The sequence below is a fragment of the Mustela lutreola genome, chromosome X (assembly GCF_030435805.1).
Source record: "Mustela lutreola isolate mMusLut2 chromosome X, mMusLut2.pri, whole genome shotgun sequence".
NCBI lineage: Eukaryota > Metazoa > Chordata > Mammalia > Carnivora > Mustelidae > Mustela > Mustela lutreola.
In genome coordinates, this window is record NC_081308.1 from 38566794 (window position 1) to 38589862 (window position 23069).

At 42.3% G+C, this 23069-nt stretch overlaps 1 protein-coding gene across 1 annotated transcript in view; it reads right to left on the reverse strand.

Moving 5' to 3' along the window:
• The window catches only part of MAOB (monoamine oxidase B), a 104343-nt gene that overhangs the window by 40227 nt on the left and 41047 nt on the right, over positions 1–23069 (reverse strand). The window lies entirely within an intron of this gene.

Below are 23069 nucleotides of genomic sequence, written 5' to 3' on the forward strand. Positions count from 1 at the left end.
GTCCCCCATCGGGCTCTCTGCTCAGCAGGGAGCCTGCTTCTCTCTCTCTCTCTCTCTCTCTCCCTTCTGCCTACTTGTGATTTCTCTCTGTCAAATAAATAAATAAATTCTTTTTTTAAAAAAAGGGATATTTGGCTTAACCATGATAACTACAAAGCCTTATTTTATAATATTCAAACACCAGAAATCACTTGAGAAATATCCATTTCTGTCCCTACATACGTGTCCTTAGAGGTAAGAGCACAGCCTGGGATGTTCACCAGGCCACGAGGTAACCACATGAATTCAGACAAGTGACTTCAATCATACTCACCTGGGGGGGCCAAGGGCGGGCCATGCTGAGATGGGCCACTTTGGCATGAACATTATTTTGAGTTAAAAGCAATCCAGGGGCACCTGGGTGGCTCAGTGGGTTAAAGCCTCTGCCTTCAGCTCAGGTCATGATCTCAGGGTCCTGCGATCGAGCCCCACATTGGGCTCTCTGCTCCACGGGGAGCCTGCTTTCTCTTCTCTCTCTCTCTGCCTGCCTCTCTGCCTACTTGTGATCTCTGTCTCTCAAATAAATAAATAAAATCTTTCAAAAAAAAAAAAGCAATCCAAACCCAGCTGATTCCGTAAAAGCTATTTACCTCCCCCCTCAGCTGCCTGCCTTACCAGAGGCAGGGAACTATTAACAGAGACTCCCTTTTACCTAAGAAACTTAGCTGCATCATAGGGCAACATTGTTTTTCCAAACATCTCCTTTCACCTTCTTCCTAATGGTCTTTCTCCCGTGTGTATGCTCAGACCATTACCCCTCTCTTTAGCTCACAGAAGCTTCATGCTGCCTTGCTGGTTTTGGAATTTCCACGTCTGTGTGCATTCCCCATAAGTACATATGCTATCAACTTTGATTTTCTGCTGTTAATCTGTCTCATGTCAATTTGATTCTTAGTTCAGCTAAAAGGACCGTGAAGGGCAGAGGAAATTCTTCATTCCCAACACATCTTTAAAAAAAAAAAAAAACCATTTAATTTATTTATTTGACAGAGATCACAAGTAGGCAGAGACAAAGGCAGAGAGAGAGAGAGGAAGCAGGCTCCCTGCCGAGCAGAGAGCCCAATGCGGGGCTCGATCCCAGGACTCTGAGTCCATGACCTGAGCCAAAGGCAGAAGCTTTAACCCACTGAGCCACCCACGCACCCTCCAACACATCCTTCTATAATGTGGATGTAAAGAGAGCCAATGTCATGGTGTCATGGTCAGCAATGAGTGAGATGATACGTATGCATCTCTTACCTGAGTGCCCTGCACACAGTAAATGTGGAAATACGAATGAATATCATCACTACTGTCCCTACACTTTCATTCCACAAAAGGTATTGCCAGCTATTGTTATCTTGAGCCTCCCATGAAGAGAGGCTCTCCAGATCCTCCACAGGAATCCCACTGTGAGAGTGGCAGATGACCTTGGAGGAGGAAGCACAAAGCTTCCTACCCTTACAGCATCACTCAGCATGTTGGGAATTACTCGCAGAAAAATCAGGCTCTGACTGCTCATCCCAGCACCCTCCTGTCAGGGAAGGTGCTCATCCAGTCACCTTCTCTGTCAAGCCCTCTCTGAACCTCCAGGACTGGCTCCTGAACCCCAGCCTCAGAGAGCAGCTCCGCCAATCCCCAACAACTGCATCGCTTTCCTAGCCCAACTATAGCTTTCCTGGGGTCACAGGTGTTAGACGACGGGTGCAATCCTGGTCTTTCAAAGACATTATCCAAATGCTTTTGATGTCCCTAAACTGTATAGAGTAATGAGAAGATGAAAAAGCTTTTGTAACCTGGTACAGACACAGTACAATAGAAAACGAGAGAGAAAGAGGGAGGGAGGGAGGGAGGAAGGGTTGAGGGGGGAGGGAAAGAGAGAGAGGGACAGGAAGAGAGAGAGAGAAGGAAGGAAGGGAAGGAAGAAGAAAGAGAAATTAGGGCTTTAAAACAAATGCTTTTTCTCAAAATGGGTTATTTCTCAGAAGTCAAATATCATCTTTGGGTTACTAGACTATCATTTTGTAATCTGAAGATATGTGATGATCTAAGTCTGGAAAAATTGTGTCTAAAAAGCAAATTAGATATAAAAAAAAATCCCCTCCTAAAGAGTTTCTCTGCCACATAAGACACACACACACACACACACACACACACACACGTGGAGGTAGGAGGTAGGAGGAGTTCCTACCTCCTAATGTGGTCATAAAAAATGAATATGATAATATATAAAATGACTTCCTATATATATGACTTTCTGTACACACATACACGTGTGTGTGTGTGTGTGTATGTGTGTGTTTATAGAAAGTCATATATATAGGAAGTCATTTTATATATTATCATATTCACTTTTCATGACCACATTAGGAAGTAGGAACTAATCGTTCCACATTATACGCTAAGAACTGAGGTTTCTAGGAAGCAGTAAACTACACATGGCGAGGGTCCATGGTGAATTTCCTAAAAGCTCAGAACTCTGACAGAGGCCTGTGACTCCAGACTTAGTCTGTATTTCTCTACGGAGAGGTTCTCACAAGATGGAACTTCAGATCCTTGACTGTCTCTACAATCTGCTCTGTCCTCTCTAATGCGTAACTCACAGAGTTACAAAGTCAGCCTCTGATCAATACTGGCACACATACCAGCCTTTCACTCCATACATTATTTGAGGAAAATGTTTACTTTCTCTAATGGTACAAACCAAAATGATGATTCGCTTAGATGAGTCAGAAAATTCCCCCAAGAGAAATTCAACACTTTGAAGGAAGAACTCCATTTTGAAATACATTGAAAGAGACTTCATGCACAGATAGAAGGGTTTCCTTGGTCCCCAGAGGAGTTTTGCCTCCATGAACATTAATCCCTTGCAGTGAAACTGTGTTGATTTAAGGGAGAATCCCTTATTGAGACAGTGAGGAGGACGCTGGGCAGATCTGTTAGAGGACATTTGAGGTCTAGTAAAGAGATGATGCGGCAGGAGAAATCTGGAGTGAGATTCAGATAAAGGAAGAGACAAGTCTGGCAAAGGGGCAACTTGTGAGCTGTATGTGGAAGACACGCTAGAGACCATTGAGGAATTCAAACGTGATGAACTGTACTGAGATGAAAGGATTATCCCAGAAGCATCTGCTTATTTGAGACTATTATTTTCAGGAAGAAAGCATTTTCAAAGAAATTCACTGAAATGGTACTTTTGATTGACTTCCATATTCTTTTTTAAAAAGATTTATTTATTTTATATATTATATTATTTTTCAAAAGATTTTATTTTCTTATTTGACAGAGAGATAAAGACAGCCAGAGAGTGCAAGTGTCGGCGGCAGTAGGGGGAGGGCAGAGGGAGAGAGAGAAGAAGACTCCCTGATGAACAGGGAGCCCAAAGCAGGGCTCAGTCCCAGGACCCTGGGATCATGACCCGAACTTAAGGCAGATGCTTAAGCAACTGAGGCACCCAGGCGCCCCATTATATTTTATATTCTTGAAAAAAGATCATTGCAAAAGATAAGTCATGAGCTAGAAGAAAGTGAGTAAAAAAAATAAGGATTGTGATAGGGAAGCTCTGTAATCACCCCCACTATCCCCATCATCACCATGGCTAACACTTTCTGAATACTTGCAAGGTACTGGGGAATCTTTCAAGATTTTACAAATTTAACTCATTTCTCTCTCTCAATGACTGTACGAAGACAGTGTCATTATTATTATCTTCATTTTTTTTAGATTAAGAAGCAAAAAGGTACAGTTTAAGAAACTTGCCTCCAATCACACAGTTAATAAAGTAGTGAGTCGGAAATTTCAATCCAGGCCTCTGGGTTCTAAGCCTATGATCTCAATCTCTATACTATTACAGATGGACTAGTAGTTTTGCCTTTCGACTGCCCCCCCAAAATACACTTGATAACATATATATATGTATAAATATATATATTTATACATATATATGTATAAATATATATATATATATATATATTTTTAAGGCTATGAGAAGCTTTGATGCTTTGATATGATCATTCCAACATATGTTGGTGCTGCTGGAAGATATCAGCAAACACTATTGGAACAAAGGCTATCTCTTTCATAGCTGGGAGAAATGCTCTTTAAGATATATTATAATTCAAGGCTTCTGTTAAATTTGTAAGCACTTACCTCTTTCTCCTTCCTGACATTCTTTTCAACTATCTCGCCTTTTCCATACGCAACCCTATGTATTTATGCTCAGGAAGTCTGTCACTGTACCTGTATTTTGTTTTTCTTTGATCTGTATCGTTTAGACTTTCTCAAATCAAGCAATTAACTTAGAAGTTTCCTAATTTTGGCCATTCTAACTGGTGTAAGGTGATATCTCAATGTGGTTTTAATTTGAATCTCCCTGATGGCTAGTGATGATGAACATTTTTTCACGTGTCTGATTTGTATGTCTTCATTGGAGAAGTGTCTGTTCATATCTTCCGCCCATTTTTTGATATGATTGTCTGTTTTGTGTGTGTTGAGTTTGAGGAGTTCTTGATAGATCCTGGATATCAACCTTCTGTCTGTACTGTCATTCGCAAATATCTTCTCCCATTCTGTGGGTTGCCTCTTTGTTTTCTTGACTGTTTCCTTTGCTGTGCAGAAGCTTTTGATTTTGATGAAGTTCCTGTGGCTGATATCAAAGAGATTACTGACTATGTTCTCCTCTAGGATTCTGATGGATTCCTGTCTCACGTTGAGGTCTTTTATCCATTTTGAGTTTATCTTTGTGTATGGTGTAAGAGAATGGTCGAGTTTCATTCTTCTACATATAGCTGCCCAGTTTTCCCAGCACCATTTATTGAATAGACTGTCTTGTTTCCACTGTATATTTTTTCCTGTTTTGTCAAAGATTATTTCACCATAGAGTTGAGGGGTCCATATCTGGGCTCTCTACTCTGTTCCACTGGTCTATGTGTCTGTTTTTATGCCAGTACCATGCTGTCTTGGTGATCACAGCTTTGTAGTAAAGCTTGAAATCAGGTAATGTGATGCCCCCCGTTTTATTTTTGTTTTTCAACATTTCCTTAGCGATTCGGTTGGAGGGGATGTGGAGAAAGGGGAACCCTCTTACACTGTTGGTGGGAATGCAAGTTCTCTTTGGAGAACAGTGTGGAGATTCCTCAAGAAATTAAAAATAGAACTTCCCTATGACCCTGCCATTGCACTACTGGGTATTTACCCCAAAGATACAGATGAAGTGAAAAGAAGGGCCATCTGTACCCCAGTGTTTATAGCAGCAATGGCCACAGTCTCCAAACTGTGGAAAGAACCAAGATCCCCTTCAACGGACGAATGGATAAGGAAGATGTGGTCCATATACACTATGGAGTATTATGCCTCCATCAGAAAGGACAAATACCCAACTTTTGTAGCAACATAGACGGGACTGGAAGATATTATGCTGAGTGAAAGAAGTCAAGCAGAGAGAGTCAATTATCATATGGTTTCACTTATTTGTGGAGCATAACAAATAGCATGGAGGACATGGGGAGATAGAGAGGAGAAGGGAGTTGGGGGAAATTGGAAAGGGTGGTGAACCATGAGAGACTATGGACTCTGAAAAACAGTCTGAGGGTTTCGAAGGGGCGGGGGGTGGGAGGTCGGGGTACCAGTGGTGGGTATTATAGAGGACACGGATTGCATGGAGCACTGGGTGTGGTGCAAAAATAATGAATACTGTTATGCTGAAAATAAAAAATAAATTTAAAAAAAAAGAAGTTTCCTAAAAGAACCCCAACACCATGCTAATGCACAACTTCAATTTTGAAATGTTGTTCAGGGATACTGTATCATATGATCCTTTCAAATTCCAGGGTAGGCCACAGGGTGCTAGTTACCTTACGGTGACTTACAGTTGGTTTAAATGCTGACCATGGCAATGAAAAATACAGCATAGCATAGTTTCAAAATGTTCCTCTTCAAAATTACTATCTGTTGAAAACCCTAAAGTTTCCTAAATGCATACACATCAGTTTGAATAGAATGTTATGAGCTTCAGAGAAGGATCCTAAGAATACTTCTATCACCAGCTAATGAGGTGAAGTATTATATACGAACTGTGATGACAATGTAAGCCTTCCCAACATGTGCTGAACCTCACTTTTATAAAAAGCTCCAAGGTGAATAAGCCACAGAGTCTTAAAAACCATGATTACATATGGCATTTTTATTTTAGTGGGTTCTTAGAGAAAGGCATGAATGAAGAAAGAGGATCAGCTCTTCAAACAGAAGGATGTACATTCTTCTTTGGTGTCTACCCCCCAAAAAGAGCAGAACGGTGGCTGGAGTGAAGTGAAACACTGAAGACGAAATACACACACATTTCCATGTGTGTGCAGGCACGTGCATGTGTGCGTGCACGCACACACACACCCATATTTATTTGCTCCTGAGCAAACTTAATACCTTCCAATGGCTTCTCCTATCACTTAGCGTATAAGCCAATGTTCTCGTAATTGTCTACACACCCTCTACCATTTAGTGTTGGATGCCAACTACCTGACCGTCCTGTGTTGTGTTGGGGCCTGTGCGTTCTGGCTCAGGAGAACCAACTGTGCTCATCCCTCAGCTCTCCGTTCAGTGACAGGAAGTTGGTGTGTACACCAAGCAAACCCCATCGAAGAGAGTTTTTTGTTGAGATGTCACCTCTTCTCTGACTACTCTATTTGAAACAGGATCCCACTTTCTCACACCACTCCCAAAGCCCCCCCATTCGCCAAAGCACACATGACCTTCTGGTTTTATATAATGATGTGGGGGTTACGGTGCCAACCACCACACAACTGAAAATCTGCATATAACTTTTGACTCCAAAAACTTAACTACTAATGGCCTACTGTCTCCTGGAAGTAGATAATGTAAACAGTTGATGAATACATATTTTGTATGTCCTATGTATTATATACTATGTTCTTACAATAAAATAAGCTAGGGAAAAGAAAATGTTATTAAGAAAATCATACGTGTGGGCGCCTGGGTGGTTCAGTGGGTTAAAGCCTCTGCCTTCGAATCAGGTCACGATCTCAGGGTCCTGGGATGGAGCCCCACATTGGGTTCTCTGCTCAGCAGGGAGCCTGCTTCCATCTCTCTCTCTGCCTGCCTCTCTGCCTACTTGTGATCTGTCTCTGTCAAATAAATAAAATCTTAACAACAACAAAAAGAAAATCTTAAATGGCTCAGTCAGTTAAGTGTCTGACTCTTTTTTTTTAAGATTTTGTTAATTATTTATTTGTCAGAGAGAGAGAGAGCACACAAGCAGGCAGAGTGATAGGCAGAGGTGGAGAAAGAAGCAGGCTCCCCACTGAGCAAGGAGCCCGATGGGGGACTCGATCCCATGACCCTGGGATCATGACCTGACCCGAAGGCAGCAGCTTAACCAACTGAGCCACCAGGGTGTCCCTAAGTGTTCAACTCTTGATTTTGGCTCAGGTCATGATCTCAGGATCGTGAGATCAAGCCCTATGCTGAATATATTTATCTTAAGCCTGCTTAAGATTTTCTACCCCCCAACCTTGTAAACTCTCTCTCTTAAAGGAAGAACGAAAATCATAAGGAAAAGAAATACATTTGCAGTACTGCACTGTAAAAAATCCACATATAAGTGGACCCACGTGGTTCATTCAAGCCTGTGTTATTCAAGGGTCAACTGTATATATTTTTTTCAAAAGTGGCTGAGTGGATGTTTTACTGCACATTTTTAATGTATATGAGGGATTTAACAGATCTGGCTAAAAAGTTTCAACCCCTTGTAGAAATTATTAAATCCTGACATGGGAAAAGTAACAGACTTTAAGACCCAAAGCTTTTTGCATAATTCTGGTTAACTGAATTTCAACTCTAAAATACATTTGAAAGTCAACTCATATACCTATTAGAGTTGAGAGGGTAAAACAAAAACATTTTAAAAGTTTCAGAGAAAGCATTATGAATTTTTGGTACATCTGAATTAACTTCATCTTAAGCATCCATTTTTTAATTTCGCACTTTACCATCTTTCTTCATTGTATCTGTTAGTGGAAGTGAAAAGCAATATAAAATCAAACATGGTTAATTCTAATTCTATCTTAGGTATAAAAATTGTTTTTTCTGTGTATTTCATTTGTTTGTTTATTGCCTGTCCTCTCCAGCTAACATGTAAGTTACATGAGGACGAGGATTTTTCTGTGTTGTTTGCCTCTGAATTTGTAAGTTTGTCATTTAACCTTGTGGACAAAGAAAGTAATCGTCAGCTGTGGAGTTTTGGTGGGAGCTGGTGGTGGGTGTATTGAGATGGGAGGTACTCCAGGTTTCTTGACATCGTACAAGGTAGGCATTTATTTTTCCTTTTTCTTTTCTTTTCCTTTCTTTTCTTTTCTTCCTTCCTTTCCTCTCCTCTCCTCTCCTTTCCTCCCTCCCTTCCTCTCTCCCTTTCTTTTCCCTTCCTTCCTCCCTTCCCCCCCTCCTTCCTTCCTTCGTTTCTTTCTTTCTTTCCTTCTTTCTTTCTCAGAGAGAGAGAGCACAAGCAGGGGAAGCAGCAGACAGAGGGAGAAGCAGGCTCCCTGCCAAGCAAGGAAACCTACATAGGACTCAACCCCAGGACCTGAGGATCACAACCGGAGCCAAAGGCAGGCCCCAAACAACTGAGGCACCCAGGCATCCCAGGCACTTATTTTTCTATAGGACTAGTACAGTCCTTACTTTTGCCTTAAAAGCAACACCAGATCTAGGTCTGCTCAATTGTGCTCTAAAAGGGACAGGCTCACATAGGGGCAAAGACCCATTCTTTCCATAATGCATGCAAAAACATTTATCTAAAGCTTACTGTATGCTGGGTCCCAATCCAAGTGCCAGAGATACAGCAGTGGACAAAATAGAAAAAAAAAATTTCTGCCCATATGGAGCTTGCAAACTACCAGGAGAAAGCACGTAAAACAAAACAAAACAAAACAAAACAAAAACATACACATGTATGATGTGACGTCAAGCATTTGTAAGTGCTGTGAGAGAACAATGAAGCAGGGAGGGGACAAATTCAGGATAGAGAATACAAGTTCGGGAGGGGTGGGGGGGAGGGAGGGGAGAGGTTACTCCTTAAGATAGAGTAATCAGGGAAGGCCTCCCTGAGGAGGAGGTGTCTGAGTTGAGACCAGAGAAAGAGCATCCCAAATGGAGGAAATAGCACGTGTGTTTTGGTTATTTTTAGCTGCAGAAAGACATAATCCCACAATTTCACGGCTTTAAACATTAATCTCATCTCTCATAGTTCTGTGGGTTGACCGGGCTCAGCTGGGCAGTGCTTGCTGGAGGTCACTCGTGCAGCAGCTGGGGCTGGAGTCATTTGAAGGTTGGACTATGCTGAATTAGAGATAGCTCTGCTCCCTAGTTTAGAGCCTTGGAAGGGATGGCCTGAAGGCTGGAATCAGCTGGGCCAGGTAACAAGTGGGCTTCTCTGTGTCCTCTCCAGCAGGGTGCTCTCAGGGTCTCTGAACTTACTCCACAGTGTCACTCAAGTTTCCAATGGTGAGTTTTCCAGGAAAGAAGTGGAGCATGAGAGCTTCTTAAGGCCTGACCTCCCAGGCTGGAAGAGCATCACTTCAATCATGCTCTGCTGGTCAAAGAAATGACAGGGCCCTCCTAGATTCAAAGGGAAGCACAGAACCCACTTCTGCCTCTTCATGGAAGGAACATCAGAGAATTTGTGGCCATCTTTAATCTGTCTCCATGTGCAAAAGCCCTGGGGTAGAAATGTACTGGACATACTAGAATCCTGAATGGCGGAACTAAAGTGTTGCTTGATGAGGGTGGTAAGGGTAGATCATATCGGTGCTTGGAGGCTGTGATAAAACATTAGTTATTCCTTCTCTCAATTATTTTTTGTTGCCTTTTTTAAAATTTTTGGTCCTATGATTCTACAGTCAAGAAACCTTGGCTCCAGCCTGGATACGTAGACAAGAGGTCATCAGTGATCTGGGAGAAATGCCTGGAACCAGGAAGGGAAGATACAAGGCCCCTAAAATAGCAGTGGCACAACAGCAGTGGCACAACCAGCCCAGCCTCAGAAAGAGCAGTAGTAGCTTAAAACAACCTGTTGACTTTAGAGAGACTCCATCCTTTTTAATCTAAAGGATCAACGTCATCAAGTATCATAAGAATATCACTCGACCGCCAGACAACTACTCTACATAGGTCACCCTTAAATATAGAGTTTTCTCTTTCCTGCCTAAGGTTGAAGCTGTATAGAAAGCAATGCTTCTTAAAACCTTACTATGATCACACTTTGCAATGGAAAAATGAAATGAACCCGAGACATATGTATGGCTATCTACTCTCATATTTATTTCGTATGGCACAGAGTTCTAGCAGTTTCCCCAGAATGAGCACCTTTAATACACTTTAAGATGTTTGGATTAAGAATGAACTAGGATGACTCGATGTCTCCCAATAGCCCTTGATTTAACCAAAAGGACAGTTCACGTCAGTGGCCTCCATGAGCTCCTAATACCACTAGGATATCAGGTAGGTCCCAGGAGGTCAAAAGAGGATTAAACGAACATCAGCAGTGGGGCGCAAGACTGAAGAGGGCAGCAGGAGGGAGCAAGAACCTGAACACAAAGGAGAGGAGAGTTCAGTTCCTGGCACCCTTACCCTCTTCTTTTCTTTGGACGTTCCCCACCCTTCTGTAGGATTTCTGCCCATGTCAGCACCTTGGCTATGACTCTGGAGTGAGATGGATCAGGGTTGCAGACCCCACACTCCATCACCTGCCACCTGGGGGACCTTGAGCAAATCACCCAGAGGCTCTGTGCTTCCATGACTTCATTTGTAAATAAGGGAGAATCATAACCATCAGGCTTCTCTGAGTTATCAGTGAGATAACGCATAGTAAATGCTTAGGGTAGTGCTTGGTACATCAAGAAATCTCAAAAGATGTTGGCTATTGTCATTATTAAATTCATTCTTTAACTGAACCGCCAGAGGCCACAAGGCCCATGTGTGTCTGGTTCAACGTGAGAGCCTAAACTATCGGGGACTATGAATTACGATTTTTTCTTGGTTTGCACGTGACCAGACACTGTCTCTGGCAGCAGCCCTTAATATATGCCAACTTAAAAACAGAGGAAACAGGGGCTCCTGGGTGGCTCAGTGGGTTAAGCCTCTGCCTTTGGCTCAGGTCATGATCTCAGGGTCCTGGGATCGAGCCCCGCATCGGGCTCTCTGCTCGGCAGGGAGCCTGCTTCTCTCTCTCTCTCTCTCTCTCTCTCTCTCTCTCGGCCTGCCTCTCTGCCTACTTGTGATCTCTGTCAAATAAATAAAATCTTTAAAAAAAAAAAAAAAGAAAAAAACAGAGGAAACAGTAAATGTCAGCAGTAAAAAGCGCCAGGCCACTCGGCAGCGTCTCTGCTCCGAGTTTTGCGAGGAGCCTTTGTACTCAAAGCTGAAACACGTAGATAAGTAAGTTGTCCCACCAAACTGCAGGATTACCTTCTCCAGAGCTCCGAGCTTGTGGGAATCTTCTCTAAATGTGTTTGAAGACAATAATCACTTCTAGGGTTGTGGGCCAGTTCCATGGTTGCTCCAGAATTAGTCAGAGTTAGGGATCATCTGACAATTTTACTGTAATAATGACGTTCTACAAAAAGGCTTTACACGCTCCATGAAGTTATTCCCTTGAATTTATTCGGCGATGTCCTTCAAGGTTTTGAGAAGCGTTCAAAAAGTTTTCTGTGGCAGCATCTCTGACCACCTTGACCTCACTGAGTTCCAATTTGCTTACTGCCTCACACATAAAAACATCAGACACGTGGCACCTCCCTGTGCACCTAAGAGAATTTTTATTTTTATTTTTTAAAGATTTCATTGATTTATTTGAAAGCAAGTGAGAGAGAAAGAAAGAGAACACAAGAGATGGGGAGGCAAAGGGAGAGAAAAGAGAGGGAGAAGGAGACTTCCTGCTGAGCAGGGAGCCCGATGCGGGACTCAATCCCAGGACCCTGGGATCATGACCTGAGCCGAAGGCAGACGCTTAACGGACTGGCCCACCCAGGCATCCCCAGTAGAAGTTTTTCCAACGTGATTCATAGCTGGTTTGCCATGAGGAAGCAGAATGCATAGAGGGAATATCATTCTGTTTTACTTCCGAGTTTTTTGTGATGCCAGATATTTGAAGTTGCATAAGGGAAGGTAACCTGTTGCATGATAAAGGATTGACACTGTAGGATCCAGGCGTACGTTTGGTACAGGTTTTTTTTTTTTTTTTTAAATTGAAGATGTCTGAGAAATGGCAGCACATATACATGGACCCTGTTAACCTATGAGGTCTGTGCTGCCCAGTATGGTAGCCACGAGCTGTACATGGCTATTGAGTTTTTCGTATGTGGCGAGCCTGAGTTGAGATGAGCTACAAGTACAATATACACACCAGATGTCAGAGGCTCGGTACAAAGAATGTAAGACACCACATTTATCATGTTTTATACTGACTACATGCTAAGAGGACACTATTTTGAATATATTGGGTTAAGTAAAATATATTATTAAAATTGATTTCAGCTCTTTCTTGTTACTTTTCGATATGGTTACTAGAAAATTTATTTTCTTAAATGTTTTTTTAAAGATTTTATCTATTTATTTGTCAGAGAGAGAGAGAGCACAAGCGGGGTGGGGGAGGCAGCAGGCAGAGGGAGAAGCAGGCTCTCCGCAGAGCATGAAGCCCGATGCAGGACTGGATCCCAGGACACTGGGATCATAACCTGAGCCGAAGGCACATGCTTAACCAAACAACTGAGCCGCCAAGGTGTCCCTAGTTACTAGAAAGTTTAAATGACATATGTGGCACATCTATTTCTATTGTGCTGTGCTGTTTTAAGCTATTTTGGTGAGTATACCCAGATTTCACATACATGTCAAAAAAAAGACAAAAAAAATTAATGTATTTTGGTTCTCTGACCTTGGGTTATTTAAAGGTTAGTAAACTCTGACATGCCTACTATCTCCTGAAAATTCTAGAAGAATACTAGCATTGCCACTCGGTAACCTGAAGCAAGGGCCTCGCTGGGTCTAGCAATAACATTGTCGTGTATGGACATTGTCGCAGAGGAGAGCTGAAGGAAACGTAGAAGGTAAACAGAACCAGGAAAGAAGATTTTATTTTCTCTCTTCTATTATCTATTTTCTCTTGTTAGTCTGGGCATATAAGTTTAGCTGTAGCCAAATGCTGATGGCCTAGCCTATTAATAATATGGGACACAAATAAAGAAGGGGAGGGAGACAAACCATCAGAGACTCTAAATCTCAGGAAACAAACTGAGGGCTGCTGGGGGGGGTTGGGGGGAGGGATGGGGTGGCTGGGTTATGGACATTGGGGAGGGTATGTGCAGTGAATTGTGTAAGCATGATGATTCACAGACCTGTACCCCTGAAACAAATAATATATTATATGTTAATGTTAATAAAAATAAAATAAAATATTAAAAATTAAAATAAATTTTAAAAAAGAGAAAAGCCTGGGTTTAAAAGGAAGAGTTACAGTTCAATGTATAAGGAGCCTGTAAAAATATTTTCAGGATGAGTATACTGGCCTGGTTCTCTTTAGGTAAGAATCTGTACAGCTTTGGGGTGCCTGGGTGGTTCAGTGGATTAAGCATCTGCCTTCGGCTCAGGTCACGATCCCAGGGTCCTGGGATGGAGTCCCACATCGGGCTCTCTGCTCAGCAGGGAGCCTGCTTCCCCTTTCCCCTCTGCCTGCCTCTCTGCCTACTTGTGATCTCTCTCTGTCAAATAAATAAATAAATAAATAAATAAATAAATAAATAAATAAAAATCTTTAAAAAAAGAAGACGAAGAAGCTTCATCCTCCCTGGTGCCCTTGCCATTCAAATTCTTACATAGTATTATGAATCCACACAATCGTTAGAGAAGTTTTTCAAAAGCAAAGTCAATGGACTCTCGCCTTCCTATCAAAACATTTCTTAGTAACTTCAGTTTATCAGAGCAGCCTCATTGGCAAAGATAAGGTTAACCAGTATCTTCTGTTAGCCTCTTTTCTCTTTCAAAGCTCAAAGCACTAAGCAAGACAAATACCTTTCTTTTGCAAATGGAGACATCAGGGCACAAAAGCATAAAGACCATGGTCAAGGTGGCACAAAGGGTCAACAATGAAGAGTGTGTGTGTGTGTGTGTGTGTGTGTGTGTGTGTGTATCAGACACTGGGAAAACTCTGCAACCCACTGATAATAGGATAAGAGGCTTTGACATTCTGCATTCTCTGACAGTTGCTTTGGATCTAGACTGTCTAAACTCAAAGGGCTGAAGCTCAGTCACTAAGCCCAACTGTTAGCAGTTTGGTCTTTGTTAACGGATATATAACCCAGGAGATCGCTGCTGGGCAGGTGTGAGTTACAGAGTCGAACCTCTTCTCATGGCCCATGAGCTCCCAAAAGGTAGAGTTTGAGTCTAATAATATTTTTAAAAATAAAAATGAGAGGAGCTCTTTACAAAAAAGTTCTGGCAGTATCAAAAAATTCAAAGAAGCAGGAAGCAAATTATCTCAAATTACACCATTCAGGTTAAAAAACAGCTATAGCATTTGGTGCCTGACATTCCAGACTCCTTTATAAGCATCTGCAAGATAGAAAGATGGATGGATGGGTGGGTGGGTGGGCAGGTGGATGGATGGATGGATGGATGAATGGATGAATGGATAGATGCACAATGGAGGACTGACAGAGGGAGAAAGGAAAGAAAAAAGAAAGTAAGGAGGAGGGAAGGAAAGGGGAAGGCAGGGAGGAAAGAAGGGGCAAAGAAAAGAAATGCAAGTATCTGAGACTCAAATCACACTATATTTGCTATTTTTAATGACCTAAATTTACCTGAATTTAATGGAAGAAACACACACTGAAGTGAACTGGAGGAAGTTTTAAATTTCAAATGAATGTTGCATGACCCCAAGAAATAGTGGTTCCTGAAAGAGCCCTGTAGCAAAAAAAGTGAAAAAATTCATAAAACCATTAAGTAATCTGAGTCTGTGGATTTTTATTGGCTACAAGTCTAATCTTGGTATAGAATGCTTCTATGCTATGAAAGAAGATGTCACTAGTACTCAATTTGCTTACATCTCTTACTCTTCTCACCTTCCTCACACTGATTTTATAGATTACATTCTTTCTTTTCTTCTCTTTTTCTTCTTGCTTTTTAACGCTATAAAGGTTGTTTTAAAAATATAGTCCGGGGACGCCTGAGGGGCAAAGTCGGTTAAACGTCTGACTCCTGTTTTCAGCTCAGGTCGTGATCTTGGGGTCATGAGACTGCCTCCCGTGTGGGGTTCTGTGTTCTGCACAGATGCTGCTTACGAGTCTCTGTCTCTGGGGCGCCTGAGTGGTTCAGTGGGTTAAAGCCTCTGCCTTCGGCTCGGGTCATGATCCCGGGGTCCTGGGATGGAGCCCCACATCGGGCTCTCTGCTCAGCGGGGAGCCTGCTTCCTCCTCTCTCTCGGCCTGCCTTTCTGCCTACTTGTGATCTCTGTCTGTCAAATAAATAAATAAAATCTTTAAAAAAAAAAAAAAAAAGATTCTCTGCCTCCACCCCTTCCCCACTTGCGTGCTCTGTCTTCCAAATAAGTAAGTAAAAATAAATAAAAAAATACATTCTGTAGTTGATTCTGTAGTACCAAACATAATTCTTCCTATTCTTTACATTTAAATCTTTATTTAAATGTGTTTACTGTTTAAAAACAGTTTTACCAAGGCTTCTCGATTCCTGAGTTCTTGGGAGTCCCCATATGACAACACTCTGAAGTGGAGTGCTGTTATGACCAAATTTTACACTGGGTGCCATTGGGTGAAACAGGGGATGGGGATTAAAGAAGGCCCTTGTGATGAGCACTGGGTGATATACGGAAGTGTTGAATCACTCTGTTGTACACCTGAAGCTAATATAACACTGCATGTTAACTCACCAGAATGAAAATAAAAACTTAAATAAATAGGGTGCCACTGGCTTAGTGGACAGTGTGCAGGTAGCCAGGAAGGAGATGTCACAGGATTAAGAGGCAGAGAAAGTAGGAATGTATTGGCCAGACTGCTGTCTGGATAATCTGAAAGGCACACCGAGTGCTTACCAGCCTTGGCACGCTGAGGGAAATTGAAGAGTTCGTGATCACTGGCTTTCATGTGTAATACGTCTGCTTTCAGCAACAGTTGAGCTCTGGGTTTGAGCAGCCAGTATTAGAAATCTAAAAGGTTTTGCTTGCCATCAATTCTCAAATTTTATGATCGGAGGCTGCTATCTTTTCTGGTTTGATTGGGGCGTGGAAATCTTTGTTTTGCTTTTTTGTTTGCTGTATTTTACTTAGACATTTTTTTTCTTTTTTGGGTGTGGGGGGGTTAATCTCCTTTTATACTGACAAGGGAAATTTTGATCTCACAATTCTGACACTGGCTAGAGCCCAAACTGTCTCAAATTCAATTATGTAGCCCACCACCTTGTATGCTAGTAACATATGTTAGATGCTTAATAAATGTCAGACTGTTTGAACAGAGTATAGATACCTTATTGAAAGTAACTGATTGGCAAAATGTGCTCTATATTATGGAGTGTTCTTACAACAGAATATTATATACCTGTTTAAAATGGGATCTATAAAGAACTTTTTTAAAAAAAAAAAAACAAAGTACTTTTAATGACATTGGAGAGTATCTATGAAATATTCATGCATGAAAAAGCAGACCTAAAAAACCTTTTTAAATTGTGAAAGTATAAAAATAGGAATCCAAGAATGTTAACTATAAACAAAATATGCTGTGTGTGCATGCACGCGCATGTGTGTGTGTGTGTGTGTGTGTGATCTTGAAGTACACATAATGGAACACCATTCATCCTACTTTCAAACGGGGTTTGACAAGGTATCATCAGGAAAGTGGGGAGGATACAGGGCTTGGGAAGAAGCCAGGATGATAACTGTAGTCAACTGCAGAACATTTTTTAAAAGATTTTATGTATTTATTTGACAGAGACACAGTGAAAGGGAACACACGGAGGGGGAGTGGGAGAAGGAGAAGCAGGCTCCCTGCTAAGCAAGGAGCCTGAAGTGAGGCTCGATCCCAGGACCCTGGGATCAAGACCTGAGCTGAAGACAGAGCTTAACAACTGAGCCACCCAGGCACCCCAACTGCAGAACATTTTAACAAAAAGGAGAATCTTGGGCTGGAGTTTTCCAAGACACAACCTTGTAAGTTTGGAAGGAAGGAGAGTAGTCAAGCCAAGTGCTGGGGCTCAGAAGGAAGTGACCCAAAGCCTCTCATCTAGGGGACAGCAAGGTGTCCATGTATTCTTGACACCCCAAGACCTTGGATCATGCTCTGACCCCATCGCTTCCTGCCCTCTGCAATCAATCTCTCCATAGCCTTTATGTTCTCACCTGTGAAATGAGGCTAAAACTTCTAGCTCACAACCAAGTAACTCACAAGTAAGATGTTATGTGGAAAAGCACTTGCTTGGTAGGAGCCTAATGTCCATGCCACAGGAGTGTCACTCTTGCTATCATTTGCTGGATGTTGCAAAGGCCAGGAGAAAAGCAAGGGCTCCGTGAGCAACAGACTCGGAATCCACGTGTCGGCCTTTCCGGGGGCTGCTGCCGAGAGGGTGGCAAGGTGGGCCGACACATTCCAGGCCCTCTTGTACTTCCTGACAATGCCCTGGTAACTGCAGGCTGCTAACATTCTCTGACCAACTGTTACCTGGTTGCCCTTATTAGCCTCTGGTGAGCTGGGAGCCTGTCACTGCCTCTTCTTTTTTTAAGGATTTTATTTATTTATGTGTGTGTGAGAGAGAAAGCGCACGAGCAGGGGGGAGGAGCGGAAGGAGAGGGAAAAGCAGACTTCACTCTGGGTGGGGAGCCCCAGTCGGGGTTCGATCCCAGGACCCTGAGATCAGGATAGGAGCCGGAGGCAAACACTTACCCGACTGAGCCACCCAAGTGCCCCCTTTCACTGCATCTTCTTTGGACTACTTGGCCGAACCCCACGATGACATGTTATAGGACCTGTCAAATCTGGCACAAGACTGAAGCTGAAGGCCTATTTCTTAGTGAACATCACCATTGTTACCGAATTCTATACATTCTCTGCTCTCCACCTTCAGTGTGATTTAAAATTGACACTGTGCTGCCCACAGTTCTAGTGATTGTCAAGTTCATCCAGATGTGTGTAAGTGTTCGCACATAGAGGAGAGGCTTCCTAATTTTTTCATAAATTAAGTTCCAAATGGAAAACTCAAAGGCCGAGAATAAATTCATCTCCTAGCTCAAAACATTGCTCCAAATCCAGCCGTTGAAGGCATAATTTTTGGCAAATTATTACACGCCCGAAAGCTGCCTGTGTTTTCTAAAGAACACAAATGAGCACTTCGGTTTCTAGAATGATCCCTAGACAAATGGGTTTCACTTCTGAAGAAGAAATTACTATTCCCCACACTTAAAAAAAAAAAAAAACCCAACTGTAATGATAAGAGATATTTGTTTCCAACAAATACAAAATGTCGTGGAAGGCGGGTGGGAGGGGAAGAGAAGGTTCCCGAAGCTCATCTCGGCTAGGGCAGACTCCCGGAGCCAGTGAGCTCTGTGTGGCCCGTGTGACATTCATGTGAAACTGGCAGCTGCTCCTGGGCCCAATGCAAGAGTCTGCCTAACCTGTTCCCGGGGACTTCTGTCATCACGAGAGAAGCAAGAGCAACCTGGACTTCGACGGCAGTTTCCCTGGATTAACAGGACTGGAGGCAGAGGTGTGGGGAAGAGGATATTAGAGGATATGAAGAGCCTGAAGAAGACCGGACATCACTGATTTGTTCATTTCTGGGAAACGCTGAGGTCCTGCGTGACAAATGCAATTGTAATTTGAATATTTTATGTCTTGATATCTGGGCTCTCATTCTGTTACTGTTCCCTAATCCAGAGAGTGAATTAAGCACCTGTGATCTCTTTCTCAAAATTCACCAACAGCTCTTGTTGCAAGAGACCTAGTTTCCGCTCCCTTTTACGGACTTTCGGTATACTGGATTTTCAGCTGATTTTGGAGTTCTCAACGAACGAAGGTGGTCAGCCAAATGGTACCTCCTTCAGGAGGTTGTGTGAGCAAAGGACGTTGTAGCAGCAACGGGAAGCCAATCTATTTGAGACAGGTCTCCTCATTCATAGGCCTCTTCAAGCACTGACCACATCGAGACACACGAGGGGCTTTAACAATGAGCTTGGCTTCTAACCGCCAGGAAGCCGACTAAGACCAGAGGAACTCTTTTTTTCCCCCTCAGTTTCTCTAGATAGCTGAAGTTGGTAAATGATTATCAGTGTGAAGTTGGGCTAAAGCAGTTTCATGTTTGACTAGACTCTAGTTCCATACTTCAGACTCATAAAAGCTTCCGAAACAGAGAAACTCTATTTGCCAACAGCCTAAATTGTACCAGACTTCAAAAATGTTCTCCACTTTCTTCAAGAGAATAAAAAACAAATGAGAGAACACACACACACACACACACACACACACACACACACACACATTAGATGGAAGAGAAAGAGGTATAAATCAAAAAATATAGTGCAAAATATAGTGAAGTTCCTTAGGAAGTTTTGACTTTCCGTCTGTAATTATGAGACAGTCCTTAAAAGAGAACACTACTTCTAAGTCACTTTCAAGGTACCTAAACAGCTGCCTTCTGTACTCTACTAGCAGAAATTAGCATAATTATTTGCAAGACAGATGAAAAATTTCAGGACTGTGAAGCTCTAAGGGAGGCATCACAGACTTCAGAAGTGAGGAATACACCTTCTGAACTAAAAGATTTGAGCTGAAGTGATCACTTTCCCCACCAACAATGAAACCCCAATGTAGCTTGGTATCGCATCTTTTATTCTGGAATGAGGCTTTGGAAAACCACACTGTAGCAACCTAAGACAGATCAACCTTAGCACTAAAAATAAATGTCACTCAGTAGTGATAACCATTTCTGACACACTACAGGCAAACAGGAAAGAGGCTCCATGTATCACAGCACACAGCAGGGATTTCTGGATGCTTGTTACGGGGCCGGCATGAACACACCCCATCTATCAGCCAACTGTTCCTTCTACAACTGCCAGGACACTGGTGATACTGGGAGTCATCATTTCTTAAGAAACACAGCCTTCGGGGTGCTCAGTAAGCGTCTGCCTTCGGTTCAGGTCATGATCCCAGGGTCCTGGGATCGAGCCCTGCAGTGGGGGATCTGCTTCTCCCTCTGTGCTCTCTCTCTCTTCCAAACAGATAAATAAAACCTTAAAATCTTAAAAAAAAAATACATGTTGGAAAAAAAATACACGTTGGGCTCCTGTTGAAACAAGGCATGAATATATCATAGATTTGCATGAACTACATTTTGTGCTTAGCAATAGTTATTGAAATAGGCAATAGAGGATGCCTGAGTGGTTCAGTGGGTTAAGTCTCTGCCTTTGGCTCAGGTCATGATCCCAGGGTCCTGGGATCGAGCCCAGCATCGGGCTGTCTGCTCAGCGGGGAGCCTGCTTCCTCCTCTCTCTCTCTCTGCCTCTCTGCCTACTTGTGATCTCTCTCTCTGTCAAATAAATACATACAATCTAAAAAAAAGAAAAGAAAAGAAACAGGCAATACAGAGTAATGGCCAAATGCCTACAAGACTGCCTACCACGACAGAGGAAAAAACTTATGAACTGCATTCTTTGGCATGTAGAAGGAGACAGAAAGCTAGAGCTGTTATCGTTAATTCCAGAAACTGATGCAGCCATCCTAAATGCTTTTCACAGGTTAAAACCAAAGAAAATATGAGCAGAACACATGCAGGCGGTGAGAGTGGAGGAGAAGTGTTTGGTTAGGGGAGGACTTCTTAGGCATCGGGTCTTTATTGCTATTTATTATCTAGATCTGACCATGGGAGGTCAAATTAACCCCTCTGTCTAGACTGAAACAGGCATTTATTTCATAGACTCATTAGTGTTTAAGTTGTCTTGGTACTAGGAATTAATTACAGAGTAAGTCAATATATCAAATATATATCTGTATATATGTATGTACCTGTTATTTTTAACTGCACTGATAGTTCTCATTTCCTCCAGTAGAGGTCAGAGAATAGCAACAGAGAAATAGGAAAATCTACAAACCCAAAGTATTTTCCAGTGATTTTCTCTAGCTAGGGTTATGGAAGGGTCTTTAAATTGTTTTTTTTTAACCACATTTTCTAATTCTATTTTTCCTTTTGTAGTCCTTAAAAAGCAATGACATTTATCTGATATTTTATAAGGAGCACTGTCGGCATAATGTATTTACCCGGTATCAAGTCAGAGACACTTTAATTATCTGTATTTTTTTCTTAGCTGCACATAGATTACTTGAAATTGTCTAAGAAAGCGGCTGAGGTAGCCAGTATAACATCATTTCCACAATTGATGACTGCAAATAGTCGCTTTCACAAGGAAGTTAATGTCAGTCATAAGATTACCAGAGGAACAAAGCATCCTGGGCATAGCTTCTGACGGCCAAGAAACCCGGCACACACAAAGACAGAGACATGAATATAATCTCTAGTCATCTCCTTTGTCTGGAAGAACCTACAAGAAAGCCCAGTGTTCTGGATCATTCTCTGCAAGTCTTCCATATTAGGACAGGGAAGACAAAGAAATAGGTCAACGTGACCTACATTTAAAAGCAAGGAATCCAATGAAGGATGTTTACTAAGCCTGATGATTGATGTGCAAGACATTGCACTATCGCCATGCGACACTTTTATTTCTAATTCGTTTGTCTCTTTTTCTGCTAGACACAGATGGAAGCAAGGTAGAAAGGCTTAGAAAGCAAAATCTGACGGTCAACCAAAACATTTATGTATAAATTAAGGAAATCTATTAACCTCATTGTATCAAATTAGATAGATGTTTATTTCCTGTTTTATTAAATGACTCATAATGTACAGTTTGTTATATGTCCTTCTGGATATTATCACTCACAAATAACATAAGGGTGTCAACATTGTTAACATAAATCAAAACAGACTACTGCTACTTTCTTCTGTCTTCCTTAAAGGGATGATTTCAAAGGAGCAAGTGACTGCCTTCAGCTCAGGTCATGACCTTGGAATCTCAGGATCGGGTTCCCCATCAGGATCCCTGCTCAGTGGGGAGTCTGCTTCTCCCTCTGACCTTCCCCCTCTCATGCTCTCTCTCTGTCTCAAATAAATAAATAAATATTTTAAAAAGGGATGCTTTCTACCAGTGAGGAGTGTATGTCTTTGTACTGCTCACTTCCACTTGCAAAAAAGGCAAGTACGGAAGAGAGGAGAAGCTCAAGTTCAAAACCTCTGCCAGTTCTCTCTGGGACTCCAGGGTTGGACCCAGAGTAGGTGACTCTTTGCTTCTCAGAGCACAACAGTAACTTTTTGGACCAAGACAATGCTGCTCGGAAAACAAGGATCAGGGAGATATGAGAGGAGCCTGAAGACAGCAACATGGTGGGTGACTTGGATCCACGGAGAAGTGTGGCCAGTGAGAAATCCCCAGGGGGCTCATTGATCTAAATTCTTATTAGAGGGGCGCCTGGGTGGCTCAGTGGGTTAAAGCCTCTGCCTTCAGCTCAGGTCATGATCCCAGGGTCCTGGGATCGAGCCCCACATCAGGCTCTCTGCTCAGCGGGAAGCCTGCTTCCTCCTCTCTCTCTGCCTGCCTCTCTGCCTAGTTGTGATTTCTCTCTGTCAAATAAATAAAATATTAAAAATAAATAAATAAATAAACGCTTATTAGAGTAAGAATGTCAGTATTCAGTTCTAAGCTACTTGTGTTTCTTCAATTAAACCCCCCCACATCCCTATTGCTCAAAACTTCAGTCAAGTCTATGGCTCACAAATGCTTGGGATGGTCTGAAGATAATCAAGATAAAGAGATGAATGTGAACACAGGTTGGCATGGATCAAAGGGAAGACAAGGGTCACAGACTATAAGATGTGAAGGGGCACAGGTGTCATGGAAGCAGGAACCATGAGCCACAAATGATCATGGGAATGGCAGACCC